The following is a 20,072-nucleotide window of genomic DNA, read 5'->3' on the forward strand; positions in this document are numbered from 1 at the left end:
TTTCTGTGCCAACTTCTTCCTATTGGTCTGAGGACTCTGTGCAGAGAAGGGCGAACCCCTTGCACTGGTAGGCCTAGCTGAGGTCCACTTCTACAAATTGGCGCCCAAACAGTGGGGCTCTTCGGCGACTCGGATGCCCAAAGGATTCGTCGCGACGAAGGATTGGAATCTCGCTCTGGACGCGATCGCTGCCCGATGAGACCCGAGTCTTGGCAACCACGGCATTTTTCCTTTCTTTCTAATCTGACCATCAAGGTGGTGCCGGTCCTCGACTGAGATCTCTTCTGTTGCTTCGCCGTGCAGTGACCATTTGGTCGATTTTAGAACTTGGCAGTTGGAACCTGGACACCAAGTGATTGGTAAGGGTCCTTCTGCGGCGCTTGCTGTTGGTTTTGATGCCTGGGATTGGTAAGGTAGTTTAGTAACACTTAATGTGGCTTTTGGATTTCGGAATTTGTGTTGGCCAACTTGGTTTGTTATGAGATTTATATATGGATTGCAATCTATATAGGCAGGTAATGAGGAGAATTTTCTCTATTTGAATTGATTTGAACGGCACATCGTACTAAAGGTACCTTAAGTGCTACTTTGATTATAATACTGCATATTCTGCACTATTTTTGGCATGCCTGTTTTTAACACACTTCGTAGGATGTGTTGCTTTTGTAGTGGTACCAATTTGAGACTCGATGAAGCACAACTGGCCCCCCCGGAGGGGACACCTAATAGGGATATGTATATTAAGCATGGCTTTCTTCTATAATGTACAGCACATTATGGAATAAATACACTCGTAAGGATCCTGAGTTGCGTTGGCCTATGTATGGGTCATTTGATTTACGAAAGATTGAGTATGTGGAACAATGTCTGTGTAAGCGAAAGACTAGGCAAGATATGTTTGATTGTGTACGAATGTGGGAGAAAGAAGTGCGTGAATGAATGAAGCGTGAGCAAGTCTTGATTGAAATAGAAAAGCGAAAGAACATTTATGTGAAAGCATTAGAGCTGAAGAACAAAGAAAGAAAAGAGTTAAAAGAGAGAGAAGATAGGGAGCTCAATTTACAGGTAACTGGCCAATACGCTGTTCGGCGGCCCCTTTATCCTATACTTAATAAACCACAAGATGATTCCTTATTATTAGATCGTCCTCCACCTCCGTATACTGTTCCTTCTGCCCCTCATGAGTCAGATGAGGACTCTAGTTCGGAGGAACACAAGACACGAGAAACTCATTCTATGTTGACCGCTGAGCGTTCGACCCAGCTTAGATCTGCTGCTCGTAAAGCAATTCGTAGCATTGCCCCCGCCTCTGAACTTCTAGATAGTATGAAAGGGTCGCAGGAAAGGGAGCAGCTGTATTTTACTGAGGTGTTTGCCGCAGAGGTCCTTGAGCTGTTTAGGAAATATTCTGAGGAGTTAGAGCCCGACGATGTAGCAGTTAATTGTAAGCAAATGCGTGATGGTCTTTTTGTTTTCCCCCAGGTGAATGATACAATCAGACGTTTGGTTAAGCTGCGTGTTGATGCAGTCCGTTTGCGAGAGGAGAAAAAGGCTGCAGACGTAGCTGCACAGACATCTCAGACCGGCATGGCACAAGCTTCTGTCTCCGGAACAGATAAGACTATGATAGTTCATGCGAAACCTATGCGGGAGGCCGCGCCTTTGTATGTTCCTCCTAAAGGACAGGGTACAAGTGATGATAAGACCTCTATCGATGCAAAGGGTTATTTTATTTATAATTGGGTTTACACGGATGTCATGGCACTTAAAACTGCATTGCCTGATCCGCGGAAAATTCAGCCGCTTTTTATGAGGAAGTTGAGGGTGCTATTAGCTCTTGTACTATGACTTTGCCTCATATTGATTTAATTTTCGGATTGATATTACCGCCTGATATGTGGAGAACTGTTCGTAAAATTGATGATCGTGCAGCTTTTGGGGCGTTATGGAAAGGCATAGAACAAATGGATGTAGAAAGGGAACCCGCACAGAAGCCATGTCAGTTAATTCTAGATCTTCCCGCAGCTATATTAGTTAAGTTAAAAACGATTATTCTCCCTAAAAAGATAGATTGGACTGTTTTAGCATCTTGTAAGCAAAAGGCAGATGAATCGGTCTCTGATTTCTTTACACGCTTTGAAGAAGCATTCCACGATTTTAGTGATCAGTCATTGACAGATGACACGGGCAGACATCTGTTTGTCGATAAATATGTCGCAAACCTGTTGCCAGGAATAGCTAGTCGCCTAAAAACCAGTGAGAGTTCATGGACTACCTCTTCCCCGGTTTCTCTCTTGACTATGGGTCAGTATTATGAACGCCAGGAATTAGAAGCAAAGGGTAATGAGGATAAGAAGACTAAAGAATTAAAAACGAAGGTTATGTTGGCTCAGGCTTATGGTCCGCCTTTTAGAGGTAGTGATAGAGGTGGACGTGGATCTTATGGTTCATCTTTCCCTTCTTATACTCGTTCGAATTTGTCTGCTGACCAGTGCACGTACTGTAAGAAATTTGGGCATTGGGCTTCCGATTGTCCAGCACTGTGTGCTCAGCAGTGTCCACGTGGTCGGGGACAAATGAGAAATCGTTCAGGATATTCAGAGCCTAGAGGAAGCACAGGTGATCGTGCTAGGTTTGATGCTAATATACGTGGGCAGAATGGGTTTAACACTTTTGATAGAAGGAACCAATATCAAATGTCTGACTATGTGCCGTCTGATTCTCAAGATTCTGCTTCTGCATAGGATTGCCTAGGATGGGGTAAGGAATCAGTTGAAGATCCAGTAGATCAGAGGGGTCCCTATGTCACAGCGAATGTTTTGGGTTCTACTGATCAGTTTCTGGTTGATACAGGAGCTACTCGTAGCACCTTGTCTAAACAATTGGTTCCAAGGGCTCCCCTGTCTGGCTTAACCATTACATCGATAGGTTTCGATGGAACCCCTTCCCTTAGCCCATTGTCACAACCACTTGCATTCCATGTGGATAAATGTACTGCTCCGTGTCCATTTTTGCTTTCCCCAAATACACCAGACAATATTGTGGGTCTTGATATGGTCAAGTATTTCAGGGCTACGATACGATGTTCTCCAGAAGGTGTACGTGTTATCTTGAATGACAACCATCCTGTGATGGAGAGAGCTTGTCTTGCTAAAGAGGATATTGCATTAGCTTCACTCCCTAGTACTTTGTGGGCTACTTCAGACACCGATGTAGGGCAAATGGTTATTCCACCGGTACACATCAGTGTCAAGGAGGGCGCTGTGCTGCCACGTTTGCCTCAATACAAAATTTCACAGGAAGATGAAGAAGCACTCATACGTATTGTCCATGATCTCATTGAAGTGGGGGTTGTTGAGGAAGTTCCTTACAATGTTTGTAACAGTCCGATTCTTCCTATTCTGAAAAAGGATACTGACACTAGGATTTACCGATTCATTATTGATTTGCGAGAAGTTAATAAGATTGTAGTACCACAATACCCCGTGGTTTCTGACAAAACGACACTTCTTACTTTGGTTCCTCCGACAGCAACTACATTCTCTGTGATAGACTTGAAGAATGCTTTCTTTTCGATCCCTATTCATCCTGATAGCCGATATTTGTTTGGTTTCACTTTGAATAATCAATCGTATAGATTTTGTAGAGTTCCTCAAGGCTACACTGAGAGTCCTAGTATTTACAGTCAAGAATTAAAAAGACAACTTGATTCTTTTGTTTTGCCTGAAGGTGTGGCTCTCTACAATATGTCGATGACATCTTGTTGGCAGCCGATACCCCTGAACAGTGTGAACAATTTACTTTGTCCTTGCTATCTTTTCTTGCTTCCCATCATCACAAAGTGTCACGAAAGAAATTGCAATATTGTAGACCGAAGGTAACCTACTTAGGTCACCTTCTGTCTAAGGAGGGCCGTGCACTCACACCAGATCGCATTCAAGCTATTTTAGACACACCAGTGCCCCGTACTCAGAAAGATGTCCGTGCATTCATTGGTCTTACTTCTTTTTGTAGGCAATGGATATTAGGATTTTCGCATATTGTTAAACCCTTGCTAGTACTTTTGACTAAAGATACTCCAATGCCCCTCCCGGGACAGATGAATGTGAGACTGCTTTCCGACAGTTATGACAAGCCCTTTGTTCAGCACCAGTGTTAGGTACTCCAGATTATACGAAGACTTTTACACTCTATGTACATGAGAAAGATGTATGCGCATTGTCAGTTTTAGTGCAGACACACGGTGACAAACAGCGTCCCTGTGCATATTTTTCAGCAGTACTTGATCCTGTTGCTCGTGCGTTACCTGGATGCTTCCGTTCCGTTGCAGCAACAGCTGTGTCAATACGTCAGAGTGAAGGGATAGTTTTGTCACATAAGCTGTTGGTGCTAGTACCCCATGCGGTTGATGCCCTTTTAAATCAGACGAAGACGCAGCATTTAACTAGTGCTCGTCTGACAGGATATGAATTGACATTGTTGGCCCCTCACATTACACTAAAGAGATGTGCGATACTAAACCCAGCCACTTTGTTGCCATCCCCGGTGACTCAGTCTCAGTCACAGGAGTCTCATGAGTGTATATTCCTTACTGAGGAACAGACAAAGGGTCTTGTCGATTTGCAAGACACGCCTCTTTCAAGTGTTGATGGGGAACTATGGGTTGATGGGTCCTGTTTGAAGTTACCAGATGGTACAACGTCAGCTGCATATGCAATTACAACACTTCAGACGGTAGTTGACACAGCTCGTATTCCACAGAAGTCAGCTCAAGCAGCTGAGTTAATAGCTTTGACACGAGTGTGTGAACTTAGTATTGACTTATCTGTGAACATTTATACAGATAGCCGCTATGCGTTCGGAGTGGCTCATGATTTTGGGCTACTCTGGAAGGAGAGGGGCTTTCTTAAATCCCACGGGGTGCAAATAATGCATGGAGAATTAGTACATAATCTCTTGACTGCTTTAACATACCCGAAGAGAATAGCAATTGTTAAATGTAGCGCACATAAGAAAGTAATTGATAAGATAAGACAAGGCAATGCTTTTGCAGACCAAACAGCCCGTGAAACTGCCATGCAGCGAAGCACCACGTCTATCTACGTAGTGAAGTCACAGGCTGAACGTTGGCATGATACCAGACAGGAAGTGCTAGATATGCAGAGATCTGCTTCTGCAGAAGAAATTGAGCAATGGTCTAAGGAGGGAACATTGGATGATGAGGGCTGTTGGAGGAATAAAGAGATGAGCAAGTGGAGATTGCCGACAGCCTATTTACAACCTATGATTCATATGGCACATGGGCTGGCACATGTTGGAGCCTCCTCGATAACGAAATTGCTCACGCAAGTTTGGGAGCGTCCAGAAATTGCCGGCACAGCTAAAAAGATGGTGCAGTCTTGTCTGATTTGTCTTCAGCATAATCCTGGTAAAGGGACACAAACTCCTACAGGAGGGTTTGCTACGCCAACCGCACCTTTTGAAGTTTTGCAAATGGATTACATCCAGCTTGAGCACTGTAATAACTTAAAGTATGTTTTGGTAGTGGTATGTGCCTTTAGTAAATGGATAGAGGCATACCCTATGAAGGACAATACAGCTCTCACTACAGCAAAGGTGCTTTTGAAGGAATTTTTCCCTAGATTTGGTGTTTGTAAACTTTTATGGAGTGATAACGGACCCCATTTTATTGGGCAAGTTGTCGAATATGTCCTGAAGGGGTTGGGGATAAAGCAGAAGTTCCACACTGCTTTCCATCCACAATCAGCAGGGTTAGTGGAAAGGTATAACGCCACACGTAAATTAAAACTGGTGAAAATACTGGCTTCCACATCCTTGAATTGGCCAGACGCATTACCTTTGGCACTGTTGTCCATTAGATCAGTGCCACATTCGCGATCTGGTCTTACACCATATGAGGTGGTGTTTGGAAGGCCTATGAGCATTTGGGGAATTCCTAAACCACGCCCCATACATGATGTACCATGTGTGTTGATGAGTGACTACATATCACAATTGACTGACAGTTTGGTTTCTATTCATCAACAGGTTCGAGAAGCTCTTCCTGATAGGTCTGCAGGTGAAGGCCATGGACTTCGACCTGGAGACCAGGTGATGATCCGATCATTCCAGAGTTCGAGCAGCTTGGAACCGAGGTGGCGCGGCCCGGAGCAGATGCTCCTTTCAACGAGAACTGCGGTCCGTGTGACGAACAGAAGGAACTGGGTGCACTCCACCCACTGCAAGAAAGTGCCGTCTACCTTGGTGGATCCTGTTGCTTTAATCGACCATCAAGACATCCTGGATACAGAGAAAGGCCAAGCCATATCACCTGACGAACCTGAGGAAGTCTTCCTGGACCACACAATTCCTGGAGTATCTTGATACCAACTAAGACAACAGAAAGAGCCTGCATTGCTGAAATAGACTGGTTCAGCAACCTCCCTGCGTTAGTGAAACGGAATGCCGATGTGGCAAGGGGGGAGGATCAGTCTTGTATAGTGTTGCGACACCCGTCTTGACCCTCGATGAAGAAATCAACGGCTGCCCAGGGATAAGAGCTCCAACGATTGTTTTCAACAATAAGCTGATCATGTCCACAATGAGATCAACTGTTGCTAAGAGAAAGATCATTTGTGCTATAGGGTTTGTTGTTGCTATGGTGGCTGTAGCAGTAATAACTTGGTTCGTTGAGAAAGGGGCTCCTGCTCGAGAACTTTTGATCGCCACTACTCCAGTATCAGTTGAACACCACTACCTTACGCTTCCCTACCATGAGCAGAAGCATCGACAATCCTACTTAAATAATACCTTTATCCAGATGTTGCATCATACTCATAATGCCACAAATACTACCAACTGTTGGGTGTGTGGGATGATACCTGCACATCAAAAGAAAGGAGGAACACCTTTTATTCCTCTTCCCTTTTCTCATAATGGTTCTTGGCAAGCTTGGTATGCGCTTTTGTTTGCATCTGGCAGACGCACAGTAGGCGGGCTTCTTTTTCGCCTTAATAAAGTATGCTACCAAGATAAAGATGGTTATCCTCAAGCCAAAGGGACCAAATGGGAATGGGAAGAGTATCAACCGGACAATATTTCAACGCCATATATCTTCACAAATATGAGAACTTTTACCAGTAATAAACAATTTGTGATTTCTGTTACCAGAGCTAAAGCAGATTTATGTGTAAGCAGTATTGGAAGAATTCCAGTGGGGAAAAGTGAATGTACTGTAATTCTGTCTATTGAAGTTATAAACAATAGCACTTTCATAGCCTCACACAATACTTATTTTGTCTGTGGTAGCCACGGATATTATCAACTACCTGCTGGGTGGTCAGGCGTGTGCTATGTGTCCTTTCTTTTGCCCCCTGTGTTTCTGGCACCTGCATCATATCACCGGGACCTTCAATTATTTAACGATATCTCTAGAAATAGATACAAGAGGAAAATAAGTACTGACGAAGTAGACCAAACTGATACCACTCTGCAACAATATGTCGATTTTAATTTAGGTTTGTTCTCCTTTGTGGGTGCTGCATTAAACAGTAGGAAAGTAAGACGATTAACTAGAGTTGTGGAAGCTGTTACCAATCAGACAGCTATGGCACTTGGGAACATTACGGAGGAGCTGCAAATTGCAAGGATTGTAGCTCTCCAGAACCGAATGGTCCTAGATGTGGTTCTGGCTGATCGAGGTGGTGCATGTCGCCTCATCGGTAGCAGCTGTTGCGTATTCATACCGGATCACTCACCTTTAGCATATGACGCAATATCAAAGCTGCATAAGATTGCTGCAGAACTTCATCCAGAGACTGGTACTTGGACTTTGGCTGGATGGTTTTGGACTCTCGTTTCTGCTTGGGGCTGGAAGTTACTAACTATCCTGTGTATAATTATTACGATACCTTTTACATGCTGTGTATGTATCCAATGTGGTCCAATGCTTTGCTCCATTTGCATTTCTGTCTGTATACCTGTCAAAAGGAATATTGCAGAGACAAAGGCCCAACAAATGTTGAATAAAGAAGTGGCCGAAATAATGCTAATAGATGTACGGGATGCATATTTAGATTACCCCAGAGGAACAGATGTCTTCAGTTAATGCTAAAAGAGTCGTCTGTTGTAAATTGGCTGCGATTGGATTAGCATTAGCGGAATCCATCTGGTATTTAGAGGCTATCTTGTCCATTTTCTGGAATCCTTTTTGTATTTCTGGCAGCCATTTTGTTTGCCATGTGCTCACCATGTGCTTTATTCTCCTTTAGTGTTAACTGCTCTTGTAATCTGCCTAGAAACAAACTATATTTAGTATCTTCTACCTTCGCACATGCCCAGTTGAGTTTACAGCTGTTAGTAGTATGTAACTGTCAGGATGTGTTTACTAGCATTGACAAACTGTTAACTCCTCCTACTTGTCGACTGTGCAGTTTCTGTATGACCATCTATGTGCATAACTCTTCTCATGTGTACTTGTACCGCCTTTTTTCAGCCCCTGTGTGGGTATAAAAGGACCATGCTCTTTCTGTTCAGTGTGCTACTTCACTCAATACCGAAGGGTGCTGTGTGAATGTAGTTCCACCTCATGAGGTTTATTAAACTTTGTATTTTCTATTCCAGTTTCTGTGCCAACTTCTTCCTATTGGTCTGAGGACTCTGTGCAGAGAAGAGCGAAGCCCTTGCACTGGTAGGCCTAGCTGAGGTCCACTTCTACACTACTAATGTACATATCCACACACTGAAACAAACTGCCATAATCAACAATCCCTATTCCAAAACATGATATAGCCTTAGTGGGCTATACCGGTTATTTACGGCCCGCTTCCGCGTTAAAGGCCCGAGCCGAAGGAGAGGGACTTTAACAAGGCACTGGACTTTACTGGCCAGTATAGCCCTGCTACAAAGGGCTATAAATCTATTAGAACATTCTGCCACTAACAAATAAAACAAAGGCTACTCGAAGCTCGAGGGGATTAAAATCCCCTCGAGCTATGAAAGGCCTTTGAGAAACATTGGAATGTTGCTTTGCGGGCCTTTGCCGGCCCGTAGAAGCATGGAGCGCTCATTTGTACACAATGGAACTCCCAACATTCCAATGTTCTTATTCTATATAGATTTTTTATTAAACAACATTTAAATACATTACAAAAAACTGAAATAAACATTTCTTCATTACAAAATATATCTCAAACTTCAAATTTCATGATTTATATTTTATCTTTAAAAACAAATGCACCACATAGTACACCTCAGAGAACTCACCTTTCAAACTGATTTGTAGATTATAAAGTATCAGAATCTCACACCAGATATTATTATGCACACAATCAATAAAATGCACTGCTCTTAGCAAAACCAATAATGGCAAACTTTCCCTCTCTTTCTCTACACATATAGATTTAAATAACACATCACATTGCTTCCCAGATTATTTCAAATTCTAAAACACATTTTTATTGGTTACACATATCAACCCTTGCCAACTGACTTCTAACTGACCCCAAAATGCTTCTGGTATTTTCTTGACTCATGCCTGCACCGTGCACTGTAAGTGATGGCACCGCGAATCCATACGGGAGTTAAAAAATATATTACAAATAATGTTACCACTTTTTTCTAATAATACACTTCTAAAGATAGCACAGGCTTGGAAAATCTTAGTGTAATAACATATTATTTTAATATTTATAACAAATTCAGGGGGCATATTATCAAGGACGGCGTTAAAAATTATCGCCGGTTTAGTGCAAGAAAATTGCCGTTAAAGCGGCGATAATGGGCTTGATAATATGCCTTTGAAAATTCCAATAGAATTCCATGTTCTGGTGTGAACATGGACTTCTATTGGAATTCTCCAGGGCATATTGTCAAGCCCGTTATCGCCGCTTTAGCGGCAGTTTTCTGCCGCTAAACCAGCAATAATTTTAACGCCATACTTGATAATATGCCCCTCACATTTTAATGTCACAGTTAACTTTCTAACCTACCCCCATTCTCCTTAATGCCTGTTCATGGAACTCTCAACTAAACTGACAGGTCACAAGTTCAGCACACAATGTTCCAAATACAAACAGCAAGTGTGCTTGACTTTCCAAAATATGAGCTTATCCTATGTAATGTACCTTTCAAAATTTTTTGACTTACCAATAAGAAACATGCTTTTAAAAGACAGAAACATGCACCCTATTTTTGACTATATAATGTTCTTAAACAGCCAATCATTTCTCTTATTTTTTTAAAACCATCTTGTCCACCATTTTAGATACCTCTCATTCTACCAACTGCCGACTTCGACTACACACCTCTTTTCAGTGCATCCAGACTTCCCTTCAAGATGCTTAGAGTGTGGTTTTTGGGACACAGCTATGTTTTCTGGAGCAAAAGGTGTGCTGAACACAGAGGTATTGACAAAGATCGAGCTTTGCAAAATGTGGACATTAAATGGATTCGACAAAGAGGATTAATGTGGCACCACTTGATGCCTTTGGTTAAAACCTTCTTACATCTCCAACACCCTGACCTCATGATTTTGCACTGTGGTGAAAATGGCCTAGGCACATTGACTAGGGTAGCTCTGAAAATGCTAATGAAGGACATCTTTGCAGAATTGATGTTGCTTTTCCCCCAAACTGCCTTTGTATACCAAAGACAGAAATGGAAGTGGTCCAATCAATTTTGTCCACAGATTGAGAAAGCTAGAAAAAATGTCAATAAAGCTGTTTCTGCTTACCTCAGAGACCATAGTATGGGATCCATATACAACAGCAATCTGCTTTTTGACATGGATGACATCTACAGGAGTGATGGTGTACATTTCACAGATAAGGGAAACAGAGTCCTTCTCAACAACCTAAGGCTGTGCATCGGCACTTACATGTAGCTACAAAAATCTCCCAATAAACACAAGGGCTCTTTTTAGAGCCACCTAATAACCCAACACATAATTTAGTTTTTGAAGAAAAAACTAATTTTTTTTCTTGCTTGGAGCCGCGCACCCAGCACATTCCCACAGGGGCTGCGCTGAGAGCCGTGCATCCATCGCTTTCACACGAGGTCCACGCTCAGAACCGCACTAGAGTCGCTGCAGCTTCCCGTTTGGAAAAGTAATCAGCTTTGGATTTTAGGAAAATCCTAAGCAAGTTTGCTATGAGAGAGTGGGGGGCCACGCGGCTCCTGCCCTGTCATAGCAAACAGCACTGTCCTGGGGGTGGGCACCCCAGGACAATGCAGGAGCCGGCCCTGGGGGGTGGTGGTCCCCAGGGCCATCAAGAGCTCCAGGAGGGCGGCCGCACGGCCCCCCTCCCAACATGAGTGAAGCCCCAGGGAGGTGGTGGTCCCTGGGGCTGCGGGGGCCCCAGCGGGCCCCCGGGATTATTTTTTAAGCAATGCCCCTTGCACCTAGCCCACCTGGGGGCCTCATTAAAATAAAATGCGCTTCATTGTTTTTTATTAATTTCGCCAGAATTCGTGACCCCAGCGAGAATTGCGCCATAATATTTTTTTAAAAAAAAGCTTTTTTTGGCCCTGGGGGTCCTTCTGGGACCCCTTGAGCAGGCCTAGGGGGTCAGGGTGTTTCTACCCTGCCCCCTTCTCTTGTTTTATATCTTTGTTTCTCTGTTTTCTGGTGACTCGCTTCTACCGAGTCACAAGATGGCTGCCAACACTTCCTGGTTTGGCGTGTTGACAGCCAATTAGAATGAAGCTCGTGGTTGTTGCAGCCAATTAGAATAAAGCTTGTGGTCGGGAGGGGTCACGACTCCACCGCATCCCTAGATATCGAAACTATTATTCTTTGAATTTCTCTATTATTTTTTTAAGAAATGCCCCTCAGACCTAGCCCACCCCGGGGCCTCATTAAAATAAAACACGGGAATTTCTCAGCACTTACTGAATGGATTTACACCATTTAAAAAAAGGTCGCTTTCTGATCCAAGCACTATCTTTTTGCCAAATTTGGGAAATTCCGTTCATTAGTTTCGGCTGTAGCCTTCCCCAAAGATTCCTATGTGCAATAGATTTATTTTTTAATGTCTCAAAAACTACTAAACGCATTTACTCCATTTAAAAAAAAAGGTCACTTTGTGAACCAAGCTCTACCTTTTTACCAAATTTGGGGTAATTCCGTTCAGCAGTTCGGGCTGTAGCCCGTCTCAAAATTTCCTATGGAAATTAACATGGAGAAAATGCGTTTTGGGACCCCACTTTTTCTCAGCCCCCACTTGACGAACCTCCCCCAAAACTTTCAGAATAGGAGCTGACCTGGATAGACCTTTTTTTTGGAGAATTTCGGGAAGATTCGTCAAACAACGCCAAAGTTATTAGCAAATCAAAAAATGCTTTTCCTATGGAAACTATGTTCTAACTATAACTACCTACTGGTGACCGCCAGTAAGTAAAATATATATCATTCGAGTCGCCCATTGGAGGGCTCATATTTCAAAGTGGGAGGTGTGGCCTCTACGCCAAAATGACTGTCGCGCCTCTGAAGAGTGCAATGAGCACGAAACGCGTCAGGCGTGAATCGACAGGCATGCTGTAAACTGGATCCGCTCGCCGATCCGGCTTTTACCTCATGAAGGTTGCTGCAGTGGATGTCAGAGTGCGTCTCCACAGGTGGGAACCTTGGAGCTTTGATATATATAGATATATATATATATATTTGTGTAGTTCCTATAAAAACTGTACAGTATCTGCGTGTTTGGACAGCATACACTGTAGGATTGGCATCAGACTGACTCTGTACACCCCCACCGGGTATGTTGGCCTTTTGTATCAGCTAGCTCACAGTATCACTAGAATCTCCTCTTCCCGGGGAGGGAATAGTTCTTGGCAACCATCGAACATGACAACCATGATCCCCCAGGATCGTGGAGACAATATACTACTTTTCGCTCAGTCACTCGTGCTTACTTAGTTTGTCTCAGAGAGATACTCAGAATAAACAGGCTGGGCGTTTTCAATAAGAATTTATTGAACAGTTGTTATTCTGGTGTAGAACAGATAAGCTGCAACCTCCGTTAGACAGTAGCAGAGATAAATGATTAGAAGCACTAAGAAAGTAAATGGATGGTATAGCTCTACCATCTTGCAGTAATCATGAATACATACAAGTATATAAAACACATGATAAAAAGTGTGTACTCCTACAATGCCTCCCTAACTAGATGTACCTAAATGTACCTAGTATGTGTGTAGGTGTAAAGCCAATATTCCCTCAAGGATTTAGTCAACCCCATTACCTGAAATGAGAAACTTTGGGAACCCGTCCTGGTCTTGGGTTGGACAACCCGCAAGGGATGTTAGACCACTGCGAGCCAAAGTGTCTGCATGCAGGAACCTCAGCATCTCTAGTCAGTGGTCAGCCAGGAAGCCTCGGTCTCCTCCGTCTATCTTAGCAAGATATGATGTACATATACCTATAGGTCCCCCCATGGGTCCTACCTTGCTATGTTACTGTGTCGGCCTAAGGATGACGTCGGGCATGAACTTTATACATAGATATTATACAGGAGATGGTAGTCCTGCTGTTCTTCCAAGAAACCTCATGCATAATGTATGAGTTTCGAACAAGGGACGACATATGAAAATGATTAATGTACTACTAGGCGTACTAGATATTGGTACACACAAAGCTATATAATAAAAACATTTGTTTTGCTAAAAATGTTTAACATTTCTAAAAATCTTTAAAAATGTTAAAAAGAAAAAGGTGTAACTCAAGCCCTAGCTCTAAAGTGGCTGTAGGTATAGTCCGAACCACTATAAGCATTTGAGAGCCATGTATGCCCAAAAAGAAAGGAATGTCAATTTTGTTTTTTAATTTCAATTTTAGTCTGTTTAAAAAAGCTGAATATCTTCCATCACATGACGGGCCAAATGAGTGAAATGTTTATGTGTCCTTGCTGGTAGACGCAACATTTTTGTTGCCTGCTTCTGTAGTCGACGGTCCCTGAAACACCTCGCAGAGTACGTCAATTGAGCACAGATGATGTTCCATGCTGTCCGCAGCTGATGCTGGGGCAGCCTGTACACCATCCAAAGCCTGGGTGTCAGAGGAGGAGCCGGTGTCCATACCAACAGGAGCAGATACTACCAGTGGTGGATCAAAGAATGCCTCCATCAACACTGGAATACGCTGAGGACACTGCAGAACATAGGCCATTATTGGGTCCAGTAAAGCGTCTATGTCCAGCTGTATCAACACGCATTCTTCTCCGCAAAACAGGCATCTGAGGACAGGTAAGATGCAGTCCATCCAGACTGGTTGAAATGACAAGAAACAAGACGCACTTAGTTCTCTTAGGCGAGGCGTGCCTAGAAGTTGTACCATGCGCTCAAGGTAATTACGCTCCTGGAGTGCCTTTTCCATTTCCTTGGTGACTGGGACGTCCATTGTGTAGCAGTAAAATAACAATCAGGATACCTGCTATGAGAAACAGGATCAGTGAAAGTCCTCCAAAGATGATTCTGATTACGGAGTGAATGAAGTTCGGTATAACTCCAAGTACCATCTGAAAGGTGCTTAGAAGTCCAGAACCTATGGTCCTAAATAGGTGGATGATGCCTGTCGTATCAGACATTCTAAAGATACGATTTACTATTTTTGCGAAATGAAAGGGGCAATTCGTATGTATGAGCTCCTGTATCTCTACCGAAGACCTTGTGATCTGGAGATCAAAAGTCTCTCGAACGGAGGTTAAGAGCACGGACTTCTGTAGAAGCATGGCTTTCATTCCGCTTAGAGCACCAAACCGTATTAAAGAAATATTTAGTGAAGGACATAACGGTGCCTCCCTGACTTAATGTGTCGGTGGAAACAATACTTGCATACAGCAAGTAACCCTGGAGCTCACGGTTACCAGATATGCGATGCCCTGAAGCATTCCACAGCAACCTTGATCGTTCAGGATCAAGTAACTCCCATTTGAAAGTAGCCTGAACACTGGTGTGATCACCGCAGCTGGGGCACCCCTCAAGTGACAGGACAAGTTTGCTACTGAACCAATTACAGGCCCCATGCAGCATTATATCCTGGTATATGAATGATCCACTTAAACTGTTTTCCCAGTTTGTACCGCTTAGAAACACTTCTCTATCCCCACTCCGGCTTTGAAATCTGTACGGTAATTCCAAAGATTCCTTGATTAATTCCCTACCCATTTCTTCATATCTGCCTGCCTGCTTTTGTTCAAGGCAATATTGAAACTGAAAAGTGGTGACCAGTAGAGTTATTTGGCCATGGATTAACCATTCTGTGAACAGTGTTTCTGCCACTGTAAAAACTAATCTATCCAGTTTTTATATACGCAGCATTGTATATTTTGCTCCCCTTTGTGTCATTTCTATCTGTTTATCTGTTAGATAGATTGTATGCAGAGAACAGAGACGTACTGTTGATAAAATGCCAAGGCACATAGCCTGCTCGCAAAGATTGCAGCGTCCAGCTTAACAACATATTAGGATATAACTGTGACTGCCCGTGTTGTAATATGGACAAATCTTGTTCCAATATGTCTATCGCAGAAGATAAATCGTTGCCTGAGGAATATATCCTGAAGGTCAGTGTAGTTAATCCATTGTCAACCACGGCTAGAGCTTTCTCTAGGTTTATACGATCTATTTCACGTAATCTCTCAGCGGCCTCTTTTTGGGATATTTTCCAGATTTAATTGTAGACAGCATAATATAAATGTTTCTGATGTGGCTTTATGGGACCTAATAGAAAATCCCAGAGGTCCACATCCTTTGATAGTAAGGATAAGTGTTGTTTCACTAGTGTAAGTTTTGTGGTTTTTAGCCAATCAAGGCACAACTTCCCAACACTGTATGAAATCACTACCCCCGGGTGTTCTCTCTGTACATCACGTGGATCTAGCCGGTGGATACTAAACCCTTCGGTTTTACCCATGAATCTTTCCTGACATCTATTGGTGTCTGTGGGCGAAATTAACAATTTTTGCTAATCGGGCTCTGATCTGTTGTTTTGCATAATGTCATCTACTGTAATCTTTTCCTACTGTGATGTTATGTTACACTTAGTGTGTGATGGTGCGGGCATCCGAGGCGTGATCAAGTCTTTGTCCTTGGCTAGTCCAAGACAGGACGTTTGTTGCACTGTTTCGTTCAAAAACATGATTTGCTGAGGAATGAGGCATACTCTAAATAGCCCTTCTGTTCCCTGTACCTGCCATTCTCTAGTACTCCAGGCGGATTTCAAGTCTATGGTGTCTTTCTGTAAGTCGTAACCTTGTTCAGACAACTGGGCAATAAAGGAAGAAGAGTAAATCTGTTTGGTGTTTGTTGACGTATTTTTCTGTGCTGGTGTTGGTGCAACCTTATAATAGTATGATCCTGGGTCAGACATGTTAAACCCTGAAAAATATGGAAACTTTTGTGCAAATGTTTTTGAACTGCTTTTCTGTGGTGTATGGCAATGTTCCCATTGGTGGTTTGTGAACATATTTCTAGGATTAGCAGATTTAAGCAGAAAATGATGACCATAATGTTGATAGCAATACATTGTTTCAAAATCTGATGAGCTTTCCAATGTTTCACTATTAGAAAATGCAGCCGATTTTTCCAAATCAGACAACATATTATTTACAGTTTCATAATCCCGATCATCGGAAAATGTATTTGAGGTAGTGATATCACTCAATGATATCACTCAAATGATATTTTAAATAAATGAGTAATTTTTAAAGGTTCTGTCGGACCAAATATATCGAAATCAACCTTGTCCCAAACTATACCATCAGGTATAGGAACTGCTGTAATGTTCACTGATGACAAGTCTCTTTGCTCTCGATGAGATGATTGGTGTGGTTTTAAAAATGAATTCACCTTTTGGGCTGCAGAGCTTTGTCGAAGGTACGTTTCCATTAATAAGCATGCTAAAAACAATTACTAAGTGTAACCAGACAAGAAAGAAGAGTATCCCGGTAATTACCCATAGTTCTAGCCAAGGTGATACCAGGTAAGGCTCTTTAAGAAAGTTCACAAAGTTTTTAAGTTGCTGCTTGCGAGTTTCTTGGGCTGGCATCGTATCAGGTTCACTTGTATTCAAAGAAAACGTATCAAAGTCTATAAAATAGCCAGATGCAGTTCGATCAATTTTTGGTATTTCCAAAAGGACCTGTGGAAACTATAGCTCGCTCTTGTTGAGGATGTTTATGTAGACATTTGTGTTTGGTCGATTATAGATTTGTCTTTCATTTTGATTTTGAATTTGAATTTCAGGTTCAAGAGGAACGAGTTCCATAGCATTGTTGCATACTCCATTATTCCTTGCAGTGGACTCTTTGAACGCGAGGAGTCTTTCTGTTTGAACTTCTTGTATTGTAGCAAGAGGAGGGCGTCTGCTACTTCGGAGTCCAGAAGGCCTATTCCTCAGTATCGGCCACATAGTGTGTTTTGATTAGGTCGATTGAGACAAATCTTTTCTCCTTTTTTCCGGCAAGAGGCGGCAGAAGTACAGTTCTTGTTTCTTCAATTGCCAGGACTGGTACAGGCTTTCTGTATGATGGCCCAAATTCTTTCTTGTCTGCTATTTTGTCTATGACCAGATCCCTGACTTTTGGGATGCAGACAGGTCTTGCCGTGACTGACTTAACTTCCCCAGTGGCGGTACTTTTCACTTGGACATTACTTTGCAAACGATTATGGATGTCAAAAGGTTTTTCATCCGCCACTGTGCCTTCACAATCAAGATCAGGTATCCAAATTCTTGTCCCAAATAGGACCTCATAAGGAGTGACACCCCCAAGAGAACTTCTTGACATGTTTTTCAATGCTCGTTGAACTCCATACAAATGCGTTACCCAACTTCCTCCCGTGCCTAATACACTAGCTGTTAAAAATTGCTTTAAGTCCCGGTTTTTCCTTTCTACTACCGAATTTCCCTTTGGATGGTATGGAGAGGAGTACCACAATGCTACACCCAATTCTCGCATGGCTTCCTTGTAAGCCCGAGAGCTAAGCGCGGGGCCATGGTCAGAATGTAATGTGCCAATGGCGTATGTCCCTATAAAGACTCGCAAATCTTTCATAACAGTTTGAGCGTCAGCCTAGCGTTGGGGTCACTCCCATAGGAATCTCAAACAGGAATCCACTGCAACCATGATATATCTGTAAGCCCCATCTCTCTGTAAGGGCCCGCAGTGGTCCAAGTAAACAGACACTAGTGGGTTGTCTGATATTAACAAAGGTGTCTGTGCTGGAAGTGTTACGGTGGAACCTTTCATCTGCTGGAAGATGTCGCACTTCAAGACATAGCCTTTAGTCTGCTTCATTAATCCTGGCCACCAATAGCGTTGTTTCGATAAGGAAACAGTCACCGTAACTCTTGTATGTGCAGAACCGATCCCCTCGTGTGCTGCGAGAATTAAACCTATCCTACGATACATATTTGGAATTACTCGATACCTCACTCCAGGAATCTGAGCAAATGGAATGTTATCGGCATCTAACTTGTAGGAGTACTTGATTGGAAACCTTTTAGGTAGTGCTAATTTATTACTTGTAGCAATAATAGCAACCACAATCTCACCGTCTATTCTCATTTTTGAATGAGTGGTTGCATCTATGGAAGCCGTACATACAGTCCCCTTTGCGGCTTCATCAGCCAATTAATTACCTTCAACGTGAACGCCATCACGTTGATGACTCAGTGTATATATCACATGAGCCCTCGGTAGTTCGTTTTTCAACTCCACTACCTGTTCCCATAGCATTTTATGCTTAATTGTGCCACCTTTTGCATCTTTGAACCCAATCTGGCCCCAGTGGTGCAAATACTCATTATACGACTGTACACAGTAAAAGGAATCACACACAATTAGTGTGGGGTATTCTCAATCCGTATTTACCAGTGCCAGTAACAGGGCTTTTAACTCTGCCAGCTGTGCTGTGCAGTCTCCTAGAGATTGTGTTTTCGTACAACTCAGATGGAACTTTCCATCCTGCATGCGTCCTTTAACGATAGCGCATGTGGCACTGTATTGCTGTTTACTTCCTATGGCCGGCTGAGCAGATCCGTCAGTGTAAATTATATATTCATACTGATCCAGAGTCATAATTTCATTTGTAAGAGGATATTCTTGTTCGTATTGCAGAAATGCTTGTGTCTTTAGACGTGGGCCATACCTTTTTTCTACATCTGTTGAAGTAAGAGATTTAGCCCATTGTGTCCATCTCGGATGTAAGGCTTTAGCGTTAGGAACACTTGCCTTTGTTGCAGCCTCTAAGGCTGGAACTGGGGTTACGACAAATATTTGTTTACCCTGACCCAGTGCTCTTTCTCTCACTCCATCAGTCTGTACTGTTGTTAGAATTTTTCTGTTGATGCAAAGTGCTTCTCAACATTTGTGTAAAAATGTGATATGTACGCTATTGGTAGTTTCACCTTCGTTATATGTTATGTAGGTGTATCCTGATTGACCCGCAACTATACGGATCACCAGGTTGTGGACATTTACACATGTTTTTAAGTGTTTGGAAGCTATCATATCAGCTTGCAAGGAACGTAGAGTGTCTGTGTGTTCCTGTGTCCATTGTCTAACTGAGAAGTCAGGTTTTATTAAATCGTAGAAAGGTTTTACTCTTTATGCGTAATCCAAAATGTATGTTCTGCCAAAATTCAGGAACCCCAGGATCGATTGTACATTTTTTTTTTTTGAAAACATATTTTATTGATCAAGAACACATAACATGCAGGTCCCTGTAACCCAGAGAGCACTGCCCAATGATTAGCACATCACAATGTCTTGACATTTTGTATATTGAGAATAATGCAGGGCATTTCAAACCAACTATAGCCCCACGAAATCTGAACTGCCCCCCCAACCCCCCGGAACCCACCCCCTGATCACTAACCTACCCATGGCTGGCAATGAAGATAATGCTCTCCCTCCATTCGCCCAGCGGACCCACCGTCTGCATCACTCCACACGAGAGACCTGCCCCCATGGACCACTCACACTCACTTTTCGTCCCGCCCAACCACAGGCGGCTCCAAAAATATCCCCCTGTAAGCAGCCCAGCGCTTCCAGATTTTATAATGCTTACGGGGG

Source organism: Triturus cristatus, chromosome 12, assembly GCF_964204655.1.
Source record: "Triturus cristatus chromosome 12, aTriCri1.1, whole genome shotgun sequence".
In the NCBI taxonomy this organism is placed as follows: Eukaryota; Metazoa; Chordata; class Amphibia; order Caudata; family Salamandridae; genus Triturus; species Triturus cristatus.